The sequence below is a fragment of the Sus scrofa genome, chromosome 5 (genome assembly GCF_054392235.1).
Source record: "Sus scrofa isolate SSC_HxYL_T2T_F1_AM1 chromosome 5, Sscrofa_HxYL_maternal_Yorkshire_Landrace_v2.0, whole genome shotgun sequence".
Classification (NCBI taxonomy): Eukaryota; Metazoa; Chordata; class Mammalia; order Artiodactyla; family Suidae; genus Sus; species Sus scrofa.
Window position 1 is genome coordinate 94,652,122 of NC_139387.1, and position 18,176 is coordinate 94,670,297.

General features: G+C 48.8%; 2 long non-coding RNA genes across 5 annotated transcripts in view; one reads left to right on the forward strand and one right to left on the reverse strand.

The window, feature by feature from the left end:
- LOC110260790 (uncharacterized) overlaps positions 1 to 18,176 on the reverse strand; it is a 183,519-nt gene that overhangs the window by 24,214 nt on the left and 141,129 nt on the right. The window contains exon 4 of one of the 3 annotated variants that reach the window (XR_014804380.1): positions 15,012 to 16,621. The exons of the other annotated variants lie outside the window; for them this stretch is intronic. This is a non-coding gene — a long non-coding RNA (uncharacterized LOC110260790). Of the gene's footprint in view, positions 1 to 15,011; positions 16,622 to 18,176 lie in introns of those variants that run through there. 3 annotated transcript variants of the gene reach the window in all.
- Positions 1,032 to 15,433, forward strand: LOC146403551 (uncharacterized). Of its 2 annotated transcripts, XR_014804391.1 has the most exons (4): positions 1,240 to 1,680; positions 6,142 to 6,241; positions 6,993 to 7,131; positions 11,402 to 15,433. It is a non-coding gene; the product is annotated as an uncharacterized LOC146403551 (long non-coding RNA). The 2 variants fall into 2 exon arrangements; XR_014804390.1 differs by lacking the exon at positions 6,142 to 6,241 and having other exon boundaries at positions 1,032 to 1,680.

The following is an 18,176-nucleotide window of genomic DNA, read 5'->3' on the forward strand; positions in this document are numbered from 1 at the left end:
CTCTCCGTCCCTCTTGGTGACCCATCTCTGTAGCTTGAGTCAAGGGGAACCCTTTGGCTTTCTTGCACAAGGACTAGGACGCGGGGAGGGGAGCCCCCCCAAAACAGCTGCCACTTTCTATTCGGGCCCCTTTCCGTCAGATTGAGCCATGAAATCAATCCTCCCTGTTAGCGCGGTGGTTTTCAGAACTCAGCTCCCAAACCAGACAGCCACGTGGCCTCTGGATGGGTTCAGAGATCCTCGTGTAGCTTCTTCGGAGCCCTGGTAGGTAGAGGACAGCAGGGGCTGGGGAGGGGACCGTCCAGCCTTCGCTCCCCTGGGGACACGGCACTTCTCCCGTCCCTTAAGAGTGCGCTGCTCCAGGCACGTCTCTGGCCGAAACTGGGGGGCCAGTTCCAGACCCTTGCCTTGGGGGAAGCAGTGATCCGGCCACATCCAAAGCCACCTAAAAAGGAGCCGCCCTGTCCCACACAGGACTTCAGGGAAGCTGTGCCCTCCCCAGAAATGACAAATGGAAAAGACAGAACAGACTCCAGCCAGGCCAGGATACGGTCTCTGGAAAGAGGTTGTTTTGGTCTCCAAATGCCATAGAAAACACATCCTCTTAACGTATTAAGTAGGGAAACAGCGCAAGCACACAGGCTGGAGGTTACCAAGGTGAACAGAACCCGAGATTAAAATCTGCCAGCCCAGGGGTGCGTGGAAGCAGGGAAGGCCCGCGGAGGAAGTGTAGTTCACTATTGGTAAATGTTTTTGGATGCTGTTTATGTTTGAACTTTTCTCTCTTTCCTGTGTCCCTACAAAAGGCCGGGACAATGCAGTCCCAGCACTGCTGTCGGACACGGGCGGGGCCCCACCTTCCTCCTTCCTGCAGGGGATATCCTTTCCTATAGAAGAGGTAAGAATGTAAGGTTCATGTGAAAATGTTATTATATTCCTTATCTCAGTCATTTCGTGATTTGCTGCTTGGCGACAAGAAGTCAGCCTGGCCACGTTCACAATAGAGGTGGCCCCAGTTCCTAGTTTTGGCTCCTGCTGTTTTCTCAGCTGAAGAGGCCAAACGGCTGTTAGAAACCGCAGCTTGTTTTCCAGGATCTTATCAAGAGTTCATGTCTAAGGCCAGAAAAGAGAAGGGAGGGCTCCAGTTTTGTTTTTTTTTTTTTTTCTCTCTCCTCATTGTTTCCAACTGAATTGGCAGGAAATGGGAGTCCTCTACCTGTCCCTCTTGGGAGCAAAATTGATTCGATGCCATTTTTCAGATGTATCCGCTACCACCAGAAGTTGGGGACATTTCCGCTTACCCCCGCAATGAGCGTGTCCTGCGTTTTCACAAATGACATCTTTCAAAATTGGAAATGAAGCCAGCTTCAGTGGAGAGCTTTGGGATTCGGCGATGGCCGTAAATTGCCTCCCAATAGCTCGGATTTGTTTTGTTTTCTCACTTACCCCCTGATAAGCGCCTTTTGGAGCTGTGGACCTTCAGTGACTCCAACAAGCGCACACACGTGTGCATGTGTGGGTGCATGCATGCATACGTGCGTGCGTGCATGTGTCCCATGGATGGCAGAGACACTCACAGAGCTGAAAGCCTTCATACAGGGTCTCACATCAGTTAAAGCGCTTCACAGTAACAGCCGCCTGAGAACATGCGGACGGGGCGATGTTGAATCCAGGCAGAAGGTAAGTCAGTTTCTCAAGAATCGTGGCGTGTTTATAATTGACCCCGTATTTCCCATTTAATCCAGTTTAGCCAATGTGGTCAATTGGGACAAAATTCAAGGTTGATCCAAGTGCTTCATTTCATATGAAATCAGCTTCAAGTGACTATATTTGAGGGAACTGGTTGTTTAATGGCTAGAGACAAACTTTAAACACAGGAGCTACATAAGCACAGTATTCCATAAACAAAAGCACCTTTCCTTTCAGCATCAACCTTCACCTTGAAGCTTAGGCTCAGAACCTGGACAATTACTTGATGGAATCATTAAATACTCCTTTTTTTTCTTTTCTTTTCTTTTTTATGGCTGCACCTGTTGCATATGGAAGTTCCCAGGTGAGGGGTCACGCTGGAGCTGCAGCTGCCAGGCTACACTGCAATCACTGCAACGCCCGATCCTTAACCCACTGAGGGAGGCCAGGTATTACACCTGCATCCTCACAGAGATAATGTTGCGTCCTTAACCTGATGAGCCACAATGGGAACTCCCCCAATGATTCATTTTTAACTACCCTCAAGAGCCCAAGAGCTAGTAAAAGCCATTGGATTCCACCCCAGTGGGGTCTTGGTTTTCCTAGGCCACATCAACCTCAACCCAGGGCCTCTGATCAAAAAGACTCTGTCTTAGTGTGGAACTTCCAGCTCTGCACACCCTCTGCTCACCCTGGCAGCTGTTCGTGGTCCTCTTTTGCTATGCGAGGCTATTCGCCCACAGGGAGAAACTCTCCTGGTGCTCTTGCTGTGGGTCCTGGGTGGTGCGCAGGGCAGTGCTCATCCTGGGTACCAAACTGATGATTCGGATACAGAAGTCCAACTGACCTTCCAAAAGCTGCCCCACATCATTTTTCCATCAAAGTGAGACAAGCACGTGTAATTCAGCCTCTAAGAAATCAGCTTTGTGGGAGGAAATTCTTAACACCCTTGTGTTGTGTCCACCAGTGCTTCCCCCCGATCCCGACATGTCCCTTCTCTCTGCGGTGTGTCCCTGTGTCCCTCCTCCCTTTGAGGCAGTCGGGCTCTTCTGCGTTGACTACCTCAGAGAAAGGATGTCGCAATGGAAAACAGAGCCGGGAAAAGACTCTTCCTGACTTTTGAATTTCAAAAGCTGAGGCCATTAGGGAAATGGAAAAGACCCGCGGAAAGGGCAAAACATTTGGCAGAAATATGAGTGAGAACAAAATGCCTCCCTAGCCCGACCACACGAGCTCCAAGAATTGGGAGGAACGAGAGACAAGAGAAACATTGGCGGGGGCTGGAACAGGAGGGCCAGATCTGAAGGGGCTACCGAGGCCTGAGCAGAAACAGCACCCACACACCACCCATCATCCACTCACGCGACCTTGTGCCTCACCCACGCCCAGCGGCTACACCATCTTGTCCTCTGGCATCCGCTGAGGACTTCGCGAGCACGGACTATCTAACAGGAATAACAACTGACGGTGCCTGCACCTTCGCTATGTTGTTGCGAATCAACCCAACATACACTATCTCAGGGCACTTGTAAGCCCCCAAGGAAGGTGGGATCCTCGATCAGCTGGCAAGGTGGTGCCATAGAAGGAAAAGTCCCTGCGTCCGCAATTGAGGGCTGAGTGAAACCAACTCAAGATTTTAGTGGCTAAGCCCTCGGGTCCTCGGGATTCAATGACTCTCTGGTTCCTCTAAAGGGAAGCACGTCGCTCTTTTATGTAGAAGAACTTTGGACTGTTTCCCATGGAGCTGGTCCTGGGGTCTATTTGGGTGATTCTACTCTGTGTTGCATTCCTCATCTCTGAGCGCACCTTGAACTTGACCTTGACCTTGGGTAACTGCTCTGGTTTTCCAGTGTCTCATGCCCCTCACCGTAGAACCCTGCCTCCTCAGCCCCCAGGCCAGGGTTTGTGCAGCTTTCATCTCTTCCACTTCACCGGGCGGTCAGTCATAACAGCCTAGCCATCCTCCTTCCCATGGGCACATCAATTACACACGTAGAGGTCCCTAACTTCTAAGACCCTCGACTCCACCACACCCATCTTCCCTGAGACAGAGGGAGTTACAGCAAAATGGAGTCCTCTGGGCCACATCGTAAGTACCAGAAGGTGGAGGTTGTGTGGCTGGGATGAGTCAAGGTATTACACTAATAGAACCGGGATGGGGCAGGGGCTGGCCTGGATCCCTTCGTATCAACACGGGTTCCTTCTTCACTGTCTCTCCTCCCACGTCACTCATGTGGTCGGACCAACCTAAGGATAAGCACACCCTCCTCTTCTCTAGGAGGAGGGTAGTCGGGGGGCTCCAGACCCTAAGGAGATACTTCTCCTATAGTTTAGAGGAAGGGTCCAGAGGGCCACTGAATGAGCCTGTGGGCAAGGGCCAATAGCTGATGTTTTAAACTGGAGAAGAAAGGGTATGTGCAAACCGGGTGATTCTTCAACATAAAAGTTCTCTGATCAATCTACGCTGAAAAGATGAAAATGGAAAACAAAGTGGAAGGAACATTTCCAGTGTATGCCACATACTTAGCATATGGTTCATTTTCCTCTTTGCACTTTGCCCTGTCCATCCCTGCATCACAGAAGTGAAGCTTAATGAATATTGATAAAGTGTCCGACAGGTCTCAGGGGAACGATCTGATAAAAGTGCAAGAATGAGCATCATCACTGACCCTGATTAGCCTGGAGTCAGGTGAGTATTAACTAGATTTAAAGGAATAGCAATGTTGGTGTGTGTTTCAAAGAATACCACTACCTGAAGGGAAGGCCCTCACTGTGAAAGATTTTTCATGGTGAAATTATAAAAGTATTCAGAGGGAAAAAAAAAAAAAGGAAAGAAGCAAACATCAAGGGATTATAAGTGACCATGAAAGCAGTCAAGTTAGCAAAAACAAAGCAGATCCTCAACCAACGTGACAGCATGACTGATTTTTAAGTAGGATTTTCCAATCAAGTCTATTAAAGGATCTGTCAGCTCTGTGACCTTTCATTGTGGTGCCATTTCTCCGCATTGAAGGCTGGCTGGAATTAAATGGGACATGGGTTAGGGGTGCAAAGTGTTTCCTGAAATGCAGAAATTTTTGTGGTAAATTATGGAACCTAGTAGTTTGTGGTTGGGGGAGGGGAATATTTGAGACGATTTCTTCTAGCCATTGCCCTAGTAATCACAGCTATCTATGGAGACTCACTGCCTGACTTCTAATCCTTGGTGACCTTTGGGACAAGTTATTTAACTTCTTCGTGCCCCAGCTTCCTCATAGGTAGAAAGGGAATAGCAAAAATGCCTACCTTGGAAGGTTGGCAGGAGGAAAAATGACTTCATACATGGAAAGCACTGGCGCACAGGAAATACCACGCAAGGGCTTAGTGGTACATTTTTATTATGACTGAGTGATATCATTTTCATGATTATCATGATCGTCATTGTACTCTGCCTTCGGACAGGGAATTTTCTGGAAACTGAGTAGGCCCCACCTAAGCCCCAAAGTAGGTCTAAGGACCTAGGGAAGAAAAAATTGAGAAGGAAAGACGCCAGGTCCAAGAAGAGTGGATCTGCTATGAAGATTTTCTTGGACAGGCTTTCCCCTATTCCAAAGGCTTTTTCATGCCATCCCATCTCCTGTGAAGCCATTATCAAAATAGCATTTGAGGAGTTCCCATCGTGGCTCAGTGGTAACGAACATAGCTAGCATCCATGAGGATGGGGGTTTGATCCCTGGCCTCTCTCAGTAAGTTAAGGATCGGGCATTGCCATGAGCTGTGGTGTAGGTCACAGATGCAGCTCGGATCCCTCATTGCTGTGGCTGTGGCATAGGCTGGCAGCTGTAGCTTTGATTCAACCCCTAGCCTGGGAACTTCCATAGGCCCGGGATGCGGGCCTAAAGACAAAAAAAAAATTTCACCTACAGAACCAAACTGTTTCCAAGCATATTGGAGCCCTATTTGTAGCCCAATATTTCGAAGCAACATTGGATACAGGAGCATCATTTGGCTCTTCTCTCTCTGCTGTCAGGGTATTTTCTGCAAAGGATATCTTAGATAACGGAAAGGCAGTAATGGCAGGAAAGGTGGCAATACCACTTATCAATTATCTCCAGCCCTCCTGCTGGGCACAGGGTAGGATTATCTCCTTTGGGGCATTGCGTGGGGTCAAGTGGCTAGTTCTGGCAAATGAGGTGTGGAAAGTAGAGAGGCTGAAGCATTTAATAGCCAACGAAGGACCTATCCATCCACTCTTTCCTCTGGCTTGGAAGCCAGAGACATTGGAGATGGTGACTCTTCATCAGCCTGCACCCCTCAGAGACGCTGATCAATGATGAGCAGAACCGCCTCCCTCCCACCCTCTTCCAGCTGATCTCCAGTGGACAGGGAGCATGAAAGAGAAATAAAGTTTCATTGTTTAAAGCAGCTATTTAGAGGGTTGTCATTGCTGTTGTTGTTGCCATATCACCCAAGCTCTCCGAGTGGATACAAGGTGTCCTTAGTGTGCCAAGCTACTTGTACACTGCAAGAGTGAATTACAAGAGTGAAAGGCCCTCCCCACTACCGCCTCCAGGTAAGTCTTTGTAAAATACCCCTTGTGTTGTGGGACTCGTCTGATGGCCTGGTGTGAGATGCCAGCTCCTGCTTTGCGCCCCAGTCTCAAATTTGACGTTCCATCCCATGACTTCAGCAAAGAAATATTCTCAACGTAGATTGCACCCTTTGTCATGGCACCCAACAAACCTTCTTTCTTCCCACCTCCCCAAGTATTCAAGCAGTTTCCCTAACAAGAGCAGCTCTCACTACTGTTCTCTGCCTATTTGAATCCTATTCTTTGAGTGTGAGTGTTGCTGTCTTTCCAGAAGGCAACTGGAAAATGACGGGGAAACTTTCTAACACAATCATCATGTTCATGATTATCAAACAGAGATCAACAAATAAAACACAAGAGGGCCATGCAAGGGCCAGTGATGACAACCTGAGATGGACCCAGGAATACGACGTCCGACGGAGGTCCCTGAACCTCCGCATGGCTAGACTTTATTGGCCACAGGGTCACATCCAGGACTCTATCCTGTGGTTGTACTATCACAAGGGTACAAAATTACCCCGCAGTTAGCGTCTCCAACTCTAGAAGGAGGATCGAGGCAGAATACTAACTCAGGTAGTCAGTGGAGGAGCATGGGCTTGGATGCAAATGGCTATGGATTAACTAAACTTGTGGCTTAAGGGCTCCAGAGAGTAACATCGCCACAGGCCTTGCTTCCTATAGGGACTGTACCTACGCCCAGATGGTTATTAATCTCTAACCCCCTGTGACTCAGTTTACAGGAAGAAAAGGGCAAAGAAACCATGAGATTTACAGGACATTCCCATCCCTAAAGCCCCTATTGGACAAGGACTGATAGAGGTCATTGGGCAAGGCCAATGGGAGAAAACTGCATCTTTCCGGACGGACCCCAGGTTGGTAACACTCCCCCCATTTTTAAGGGATTAAAAACCCCTATAGGACAATAGAGAGGTGGGGCTCTTCCCCCCCTCCCAGCAGGCCTGGGAGCTATTTGCTTTCCTGTATTAAAGATGTTGCTTGCTTGCTTAAAAAAACAAACAAACAAAAAACAAGTGAACAAAATGGCCCCTCTGAGATAGTCACTGCGCAGTGCTTATCATGGTGAGAAACTGGGAAAGCCTCAGTGGCTGCCAATGTGGTGCCGACTGAATTGATCGCCATGGATCCATAAACTGAGAGGCTGGGCCAGTGTCCGAAGGAGTGAAGTGGAGTGACAGGTATTGACACAGACGAGTGTGATGTATGGTTGTGTAAAAACAAACTTGAAGAACAGCCTATGTGGTATGACTTGTTTATGTTGCTGAATATATTTTATATTCATTAAAACTCAGCAAAGAGGAATTCCTTTGTGGCACAGTGGGCTAAGGATCTGGCATCGTTACTGAAGCAACTTGGGTCACTACGAGGATGCGAGTTCGACCCCTGGCCCAGGAATTTCCACATGCCACAGGTACGGCCAAAAAAACACCAAAAAACAAACAAACAAACAAATTCAGCAAGGATGCTTACTAAACCCATAGCAGTGGCTAAGTCTGCTAGGGTGGAGTGGGGGACTTGTCCACTTTTTACTATACTCCTGGGCCTCTTACGAGAAGCATTTATTGCTTTTACGATAATAGTAATAATGGCTGCCATTCACTGAGTCCTCACCTGGCGCCAGGATGCCACCAGTTCACATGCTAATCCTCGCAACGTCATGCCGGGAAGGAAGTATTTGTATTATCCTTCTTCAAGAGATGAGCAAACTGAGAGAGAGAGAGAAATGAAGCAATTCGCCCAGGGCTAGTAAGTGTCAGAGTCGGGATTTGAACCCAGGAAGTTTAGATCCATGACATGTGTTCTTCATCACTGTGCTACAATACGAATGCATCATTTGGGGGCTTTGTTTTCTTCTTACAGCTGCACCTGTGCCTTGTGGAAGGTCCTGGGCTAAGGGTCGAATCGAAGCAGCTGCCGGCCTACGCCACAGCCACAGCAACCCCAGATCCAAGCTGCATCTGTGACCACAGCTTACAGCAACACAGATCCTTAACCCCCTGAGCAAAGCCAGGGATCGAACTCATATACTCATGGATACTAGGTCAAGTTCGTAACCGACTGAGCCACAATGGGAACTCCCAGATACTTAATCTTTAAAAACCTGTTCTCCGTTCAAGACATAGTTCCACTCTCACTTCTGTGATCCAGCTTCTGACCACATCAGGCCATTCATTTATTCAGCAACCGTTTACTAAATGCCTATTAAAGGCAAAGGGTCTGTTTGGGGTATTGCAGAGTTTACAAGTTCAATAAATCACAATCCCTACTATTTAAGAGCTTACAGACTAGCAGGGGAAGATCAAGGGACCCCAGAAACTAGCACGGGAAGTGCCATAAGACAGAAACAAGATTCTCTAAGAGCTCGGAGGAAAAGAGAAGGCACTTCCAACTCTGGCAGCAGAGTCAAGCCTCGACGGCAAGAAGGGCGTCAAGAAAAGCAAATCACTCTCCTTGGCTGGAGTGAAGGGGGCCACAGACAAAGCGGCTGGGATGAGGGGGGGGAGGACTCGGCAACCTGCTAAGGGGTGTGGCCTGGGTTTGGGGAGAAACGAGACCCTGTGAGAAAATGCGGAGGGATTCAGAGATAGGATCAGAGAGCAGCCTGATGGCTAGCAAATATTTATAAAGCTTCAGACAGGCTGCTAAGCATTCCTCCATCTGCTAACGCAAGCCGAAGAGGAAATGTCTCAGACCTGCCCATTTTTACAGAGAGCTGCGATAACTGGCTAGGTGGGCAGCACAGCTGGGATCTGAACCCAAGCAGTCTGGGTCCCAAGTTCGCATCATTAATCGCTTTATTATACTGCCTTTTGTTGGAGAAATCTCTCTGGTGCCACTACTTTGGGGGGTGGCTTGGGGGAGGAGCGTGTCCTAAGGGGCATGAAAGCTGGTTAGGAAGCTGGTACAATACTTCGGGCCACCGCCCCCCACTCCCATAGCCTCTGTCCAAAGTATTCATGTGGTCCTTTATCCTGCTGTCAGCTTCTCTTATGTACATTAGTGTCCTCAAGTGGATAAGAGGCAATCCACACATATCGTTTCTCTAACTCGTGTAACGTATAAACACACACGCACGCCTACATCACGTAAATGGGTTTGAATTCATAGTCTCCAGTATTCTGTCATTCTCTGATTCCATAGGGAATAATCATTAGAGTAACAGACGCCAAAGCAGGGCCCTCTAGAGTTTTGCCCTTTCCTCCAGGGCACCCTTCTCGTTCTGACCTTCAGAACAAACTTCTGAAGTGGAGAGAGCAAGCATTTCTTTTGACAGAGGAGAAAATCAATTAGGCGAGCTTACGTGAACTGCCCGCAGCTGCAGAGCTCCCGAGCAATAGGATCTGGACTCAGACCCAGGTATTTGATTCCCATCCCAGGGCGCTTTTGAAAGCTGACGAAAAATGGGCAATTCCCTCTGACAGTGCCCTGCCCCAATCACAACCTAACCTTCATGTTAAATTTTGCTTCTGGGAAACTCAGTGTCTCAGACATTGCATCCGTCTTTTCAGCATCTAGAGGGGTGGGTGTAGAACTAAACTGGCTTTTATAGCGGACAAAGCTTGGCACAACTTAGGGGTGCGTCGGAGCTGGAGGGACCAGGGGCTGGAATCTAGACCCCATGGGCTGCTGTTCCCATACACGGCATGGCTTAGGTGGCAGCTCCCTGCTCCTTCTATTTTGAGGTCACATTACTTTTGCTGCCCGTGCAGTCATCCAGAAACGCTTTGATGTGGATTGACTTGGGTATGAAGTCACACTCTCTGACTCACTTCCACTTCAAAGAAATGAATTACAAATGACCCCATCCCAGGTATGTCAAAACACTGGACATCACGGGCCGGTCCCTGGTAGGTTCTGCAAGAAACCCTCCTGAACGTGATGCAGGAAACACTGGTTACGCAAGTGTCTAGCACAGCACCAGGCACCTACTCCCCTTGGCATAATCAGTCCTTCCTGAGCACCGTTTGGGCCAGGCTCTATTCTAGGTGCTGAGACCAGAGCAGCAAACCAAAGAGGGGAGGTCCCTACCCTCAAAGAGCCCAGCTGGGGGAGATCAAGGATGGACAAGGAAGTCAAGAAGGCATATCAGGTCCTGAAAAGGGCTATGAAGATGACGAAACAGGTGACATGATGAACAGTGACTGTGAAATGACTTTAGATACAGTAGCCAGGGAAGGCCTTAGGACAGGTGTCTTTCCTTTAAGGGCCAGCCATCCAGTGGTCGCAGGAATGGCATACGGGCAGCAGCACACCTGGGCTTAGCCTGTAAGGGATAAAAAGAAGGCTATGTGGCTGGGATGTGAGCTAGGGAGAGAGGCTAAGACAGCATTCGAGAAAGGAGAGGGTGGCCAGATCACGGAAGGTCTTCGTAGGCTGGAGAGAGGAGGGTAGGTTACAGTCAACGGCATTGGAAGTCAGTGGGGAAGTTAAGGCAGAATGGCTGTAAGTAATGCTGGGTAAAGCCGACTCTAGCTATTGGGTGGAGAGTGGCGTGCAGGGGGACAGGTCTTCATTCAGGCTGCTCCAACAAAATGTCATAGATTGGGTAGCTTACCTGCCAAAGATTGGGTAGTTTCCCACAGTTCTAGACACTGGCAAGTCCAAGATCAAGGTGACAGCAGACTCGGTTTTTAATGCGGACCCACCTCCTGGCTTACAAATGGCCCCCTCCTTGCTGTGTCTCCCCCCAACAGAGAGAAAGAGCTCTGGCCTCTTTTCTTCTTCTTCCAGGGACACTAATCCCACTGTGGTGACTCCACCGTCATGACCTCATCTCATCTAATTGCCCCCCAAAGGCTCCATCTAATCCTATCACCTTGGGGTCAGGGCTTCAACATGCTGCTTTTGGGGAGACACGGACATGCAGTTCATAACAGGGCAGGTGGAAACAGTGAGAGGAGGCAGCTGCGGAGACCCAGGTGAGAGACCTGGGGCCTGGACCAAAGCGCGTGTAACTGGCTGGAGAGATGCAGGCAGGTTCAGGGTGTCCTTGGAGCTGATGCGCACAGGACAGACCCACGTATCTTTACTTTCTTCCTTTCCTCCTTTGCTATCTCCGGACGTCATTTGTTGAGCTTTAAGGTATTTCTCCAGTAATTTACATCTTCTTCTTTAAATGCACAGATGATAATACATCCCAAGCCAAGTCAACCCAAATGGATTCAACAACGCTTTATTGAGCAGCGACTCTGCAGTGTGGGAAACCCATAACCTTCTCACATCAGATGCTCTTTCTACTCATTTCAATTCAATTCCGTTCAACAAATGGATTGTATGTGATTGGCATTTGGGAGCCAGGCCCTACAATTGCTCCCAGCAGTTCGGATGAAAAGAGACACAGAACGAGCCCTCAACGATCTCACAGACCAAGCATGGAAAGCGCGGGGCCAGAAAACAAGATACAATATAGGGAGACTCGGTGCATGTGAGACACAGGGCACAGCAACCATGCAGGGGGAGAAGGGGCTTCTGTGAGGGAGAGGAAGAGAAGCTTCCCAGAGCAGATGCCTGCTGGCCTGAAGACCAGGGAAGGACAGTTCCCTGATGGACAAGGAGGGCGCTCAGGGCAGGGGGAGCAGCACAGGCAAATACAGGGAGGTGCGAAACAGCAGCGCGCATCTCAGGAAGTGTAGGCTGCTCAGGATTGCTGAGCCAACGTAAAAACAGGGAGAGGAGGCTGCCAACATAAAGCAGGACCCGGGTCATAAAAGGCCTCATTTATTATAACAAACTTGCAGGCTATCCTGCGAGCGATGGGGAGTCGGAGGAAAGTTTCCCGTGGTGTGACACCATCCGATTTCACTCAACCCCATGCATTCGCCGAGTGTCCCTTTAAAACACAGACACACGCCCATCGTGTGAGAGTATCAGCAAGGGCGTGTGAGACGAGGCTCCAAGGAAATGATATCATTTGCAAAGGGCAGGGAAGGAAGAGAGGAAAAACCACAGCAGCTCCAGGAGAGACTCTCGGCCCCCTTCCAGCCCCCCGGGGGAAAAAATCCGACGCAGGAAAAGCAGCCCGTCTGTTTTGTCTGCAGGCGTCTGTGGCGAGCCCTGCTCCTCCACAGAACGGGGCGATTCATGCAGAATGTGGCGACGAGCGGTGCCCAGTTTCCAGGGGCTGCCCTGCCAATTCCAGTTGCAGTAAGAAGGTGACAGGAGCCTGGAGGCGCGGTGGTGCCAAGGTACACATTTCCAGTGGGCGCACCATTAAGGCATCTAGTAAAAACTCCTAATTGTGCTCAGAGGACTTTCACAGAGCTTGGCAGCTCGGACCAGGGGTGGAATGTGCAGCTCCCAGGCCTGGCTGAGTGGAGGAGCCTCGCAGCCTCTTGGAGGGTCTCGAGAGGTGGCGGGAAAGTCTGCCCCAAGGCCCCAAGACAAAATTCATTGGAATCCCACCTTGATTTTATTTTTGCAAGATAACCACATAAAACTTGGGGAAGGAGAGGTGGTACATGGGAGTCACGAGAAGATGGGATCAATCCCCGATGCTCCTGCTGGGCTCGCCCGTGGAAACTGCAGCGGGCAGAGAGGCAGAGGGAGGCTCAGGCCATGGCCGGGAAGAGAAGTGGAAATTGTTATAGTATCTAGACTGAACATGCTCGAACATTCTCCACTGTCAGCTGCTATAAAAATCTTATACATCTGCATTGCCCAACAGGGTGGCAGCCGGCTGCCCTGCTCTTTGAACTTAGACTTGCATGAGCCACACTGCAAGGGCTCTGTAGCCCTAAGTGGGCCATGGCTCTTCTACTGGACAGTACAGGTTGAGACTATTCCCACCGTGGCAGAAAGTTCTCTTGGACTTGCTGCCTTAGACACCAGCTTCTTACTGCTTTTTCCTCAGACCACTCTGTGTGCTGTTTCATATCTGGTTGTGAGGAGAATAATAGTAACATTAATAATAATGACGTCAGGAGCTCCCACTGTGGCTCAGCAGGTTAAGAATCCAATGAGTCTCCACGAGGATGCAGGTTCCATCCCTGGCCTCGCTCAGTGGGTTAAGGATCTGGTGTGGCCGTGAGCTGTGGTGCAGGTCGAGATGTGGCTCCAATCTGACCTGGCTGTGGCTGTGGGGTAGGCTGGTAGCTGCAGCTCCAATTCGACTCCCGGTCTGGGAACCTCCATATGCCACAGGCGCAGCCTTAAAAGAAAAAAAAAAATAATAATGACAATGACAGTGGTCTCGCCCCACTGGGCACTGTGCTAAGACGTTCCATGTCTGGCAGGCTAACTTATTGAGAAGCTGATTTTTTTTCATCATTGCCTTTCCCTATGCCCTCCCCCAAATCCAAGAGAGAAGGGACCATCAGCCCCTGTGTAAGGAGAGGTTGGTGTTACAGAGCCAACAGTCAGAGTCAACCAAAGATACGGATCTGCATGTCTTTGGCCAAAAAAGCTAAGCGTGTGGAGGAGCTGCTGCTGGGGCTCCTGGGCAGAGAGAGCCGCGAGGGGAGAAAAAGGCGGGAGAAAAGGCGGATGGGCCAAATCCCCAGGACTGAAAAGAGGGCCAAGTCCTTTGGGCAAGTGGAAACCAAACCCTGCTCCCCGGATCTGGGCTGCTGCGGAGAGTCCCACAGAGGAATGGTTGTCTGTCCCTGGGAAGGCTGGACTCAGCCCTAGGCTCCCAGATCTTGCAAAAGCTCGACAAACAACACAGAAGCTCTGGAATCCCTGAGCTTCCCACCGCCTCGGTGCCACTAGCCCATGGGGAGCCTCTGTGCTAATTAGTAAAAGGCATCTTCTTTTCCCCCATATAAAATAATTCAGAGTTAGCTTGGCATTTTACTGATATGGGCTGACTTGTGACCACTAGCAGCCCCAAATCCGTATTTTGAAGTGCCAAGCTCGAGGACGTTAGAATGTGACTGTATTTGGACATGGGCCTTTAAAGAGGTGATGAAGTTGAAAGGAGGCCAGAGGGTGAGACCTAATCCACGGCGACCGACATCCTATAGGAAGAGGACACGGGGACACACAGCAACACCACAGGAGCCCACCTGCCCAGACATGGGAAGAAGCAGCAAAGGCAGAGCCATTTGCAAGCCAAGGAGAGAGACCACAGAGGAAACCTGCCCTGCCTGCACGTTGATCTTGGACATCTAGCCTCCAGAACTGCAAGAAAACACATTTCTGTTGTTTAAGCCACGCGGCCTGGGAGACTTTGTCACGGTCACCCCGGGAGACGCATACAATTCCTGAGCAGTCTGATCTGCTCCCCCCAGTGAGTCTCTGCAGAGCCTCTGCTGGGCAGTAGCCCTGACTACGTGTTCCCTCCTGTTTGCATACACCCTGTACACCTGGACAGGTGCTGCTCGTAGGTGAAGAGAGCCCGTCAGGTTTAGAGGGAGGGCCACACCGAGAAAGGGCCTCTGAGGGGTGTGGGTGGGAAGCAGCAGCAGCAGCTGCTGGAATGAGGTGGGGCGGGGCCTGGCTCTGTGTGCCACTGAGTGTGCGTGTCTGTGATGGACTGAACGCATGCGGAGCTGAGCGGACCTTACTGCTCCAGGCCTCACCACACAGGCCTATACACCCGAGCCTAGGTCTCTGCTGTGAAGGGCGCCCCTTTAGAGGGGACGCTGCTGTGCAGGACACAGCCTGACCTGCATGTGGGCTTGCAAATCAACAGCAGCAGTGAGATGCTGAAGGCCAAAGAGCACAATTCCTATTCTAGAGAGACCAAGAGAAGAGAGTTGCCATGTGTTTCCTGCCAGTACAGTAGAATGGGAGATGGGGGAACAAATTCAGTTTTATTCAATGAAAATGATTACGTGACCCTGCCAGCACACATCAGTTTGTGAAGTAAGATCCGTGCGTTGTGTAGGATTCAGAAGCAGGAGCTATGGCCATTGTCCACCAGAAGCCCGGCAGGCAGGGAGCCTGGGGAGTAAGCACCCCCTTCCCATTTTTCCTACACTCTGATCTCTGCTGTGAGAGTCCTCAGAGCCAAGCCCAAGCAGAAGCACAGAGCAGAGTAAGAAGGATGAAGAGTAAGACTAGGACAAATGGGGAAACCCAGCACACTTTCTGAACATGCATCATTTTATGCAGAGACAGCTCTCCAGGGATTCTCCAATGAGACCCAGTTATTATCCCCATGTTATAACTAGAAGCTGAGGCTTAAGGAGACGTTTAAATGAGTTTAAACAGTGATTTATGTGTTTTGTATCCTGTTTCACCCTCAGGGCCTAGAAATGTGCCTAGAACAGAGTAGGTGCGCCTGACATGTTTGTTGAATGACTAAAAGAGTGAACTCCTCCATGTGGTCGTGCGAGATTTAACTCAGACTACCTGATGGCAAAGCTGATAAGTCTAAGGATCATATATCAAGGTTTCTAAACTAACGTCTGTAGATCCCTATAGGTCTAAGACTTTGCCAAGATAACTCTAAAATTTGGGGATTTGGTATACTCATTTCAAAGATAGCTTAAAAAGTTCTTATCAGCATATCCCAGCTCACCTATTGCATAAACAGGGACTGTTTTCCCAAGTCTGTGTTTGCATTCACTGTCATATTGGCACAAAGCATTAGCACTGTAATTATCTTGGGCTAATGAGAAAGGAACGTGGCAAGACCTAATTCCTAAGTGATGCCTATGAAAACCAAGTGACATCATGGACATTGTACAAACAGAAATTGGGGGGTTGGGTGGGGCACATGCAAAAGAATTGGCATCAGGAGGTTAGAGCCGTGTCTCCTCATCAGGAGGTCAGTGGTTTACGTTACTGCAGACGTCTCTCCTGCTGATGTGGTTATCTGAATTATTCGGATTATGTAACATTTTTGGGTTTTTAAGTTCACTTTGGCTTTAGAGTTGTATAGGAGTTTAGATGTAATTTTATTCTTAGATAGTTTGGGAGAAAATCTAATTGAAATCAACCTTTAAAGGCTTTTTCTTTAAAATATGCCCAGGCATTAGTCAGGTATAGGAAATTCTCATGCTATGTGCTACAAACTATGGTATGAGTTGCTTGCAGCAGGAATCTAACAGAGGCAGCCCAGACCTAACTAGAGTTGGCTATTTCCCAAATCTGGAAATACTTATTATTTATTGAGCATCTATTAGTCACTGTACTGAGTTCTTTACATGTACTTGTGGACTGAACTGTGTCCCTCGGAAAGTAATTATGTTAAAGCCCTGACCCCCAAAAGTAATGGTATTTGGAAATAGAGCTTTCAGAGATAATTAGCTTTAGATGAGATCATGAGGGTAGGGCCCTTTGATGGGATGAGGAACCTTATAAGAAGAGAGGACAGAGAGTTTGTGCTCTCTCTCAGCCATATGAGGAAGGTAGGTGACCATCTACAAGCCGGAAGAAGAACTTGATCAAAAAATGAATCTGGAAAAAAGAAAAAAAAAGAATTGAATCTGTCAGTACCTTGATCTTGGACTTCCTAGCCTCTGGAACCATGAGAACTAAATGTATGTTGTTTAAGTCACCCAGTAGATGGTATTTTGTCATAGCAGCCAGAACTGACTAATACAACCTATGTTACCTCAAACCCTCCTAACAACTTCGCAATGTAAATATCATTTCCTTATTTCACAGAGGAGGAAACTAAGGTTCAGGGGGTGTGTAACTTGTCCAAGCACACAACTAGATAAAGGAAAATAAGGATTAAGTGATAAAAATTTATGAACGAAATTTTGGAGTTCCTGTTGTGGCACAGCAGAAATGAAACTGACTAGGAACCATGAGGTTGTGGGTTCGATCCCTGACCTCGCTCAGTGGGTTAAGGATCTGGTGTTGCCATGAGCTGTGGTGTAGGTCGCAGAATCGGCTCAGATCTGGTGTTGCTGTGGCTGTGGCGTAGGCTGGCAGTAACAGCTCTGATTAGACCCCTAGCCTGGGAACCTCCACATGCTGCAGGCGGGGCCCTAAAAAGACCAAAAAAAAAAAAAGAATTATGAATGAAATTTTATAGATTTTTAAAAAGACTCTGTACCTTCTAGGTCTTTTTTAATAGGTGACAGGGATTATTCCTATCATTTATGGTGAACGCCGTACTCTTAGTGACAGAAACACTTCCTAGTCCCACCTGACACTTTCTACAATTTGTTTTCAACTCTATACTGACTTGCAGAGCATTTGTTACTTAGGTGGATATTAACAAAGGTGAAACTGACTGTTCAGCTCTAATTTAAATTTTAAGCACCTTTGAACCTAACTTTTCTTCCCACTGAAATTCATGCCGGTGTGAGCAGGAAACTATACTCACACAGCTAAGCCTTACATGAAAGAGGTCAGGAGTTCCTGTTGTGGCTCAGTGGTTAATGAACCCAACTAGCATCCATGAGGACGCGGGTTCAATCCCTGGCCTTGCTCAGTGGGTTAAGGATCTGGCATTGCTGTGAGCTGTGGTGTAGGTCGCAGATGTGGCTCAGATCCCACGTTGCTGTGGCTGTGGTGTAGGCCGGCAGCTATAGCTCGGTTTTGAACCTTAGCCTGGGAACCTCCATAAGCCTCGGATGTGGCCCTAAAAAGCCAAAAAAAAAAAAAAAAAAAAAAAAAAGAATGAAAGAGAATAAAGAAAGGAAAGAAAGAAAGAGGTCAGCTTGTCATTACACAGAGCTGGGGCTGTTCTCTTTAAGCCCTTGGAGTGAGTCTCTAAATCACCCAGAGCACCAAGCTGATAGCATTGCAGGTCAACACAGCAGACAGAAGCAGCTGGTGACCCCACCCCTTGTAGGCGTATGGTGCTTCAGAGTCCACAAGGAAAACTCACGTATGTCAGCTCATAGAACTTCATTTTTTATTTTTATTTTTTTGTCTTTTGTCTTTTTAGGGCTGCACCCACCGTATATGGAGGTTCCCAGGCTAGGGGTCTAGTCGGAGCTGCAGCTGCCGGTCTACGCCACAGCCACAGCAAAGCATAATCTGAGCCGTGTCTGTG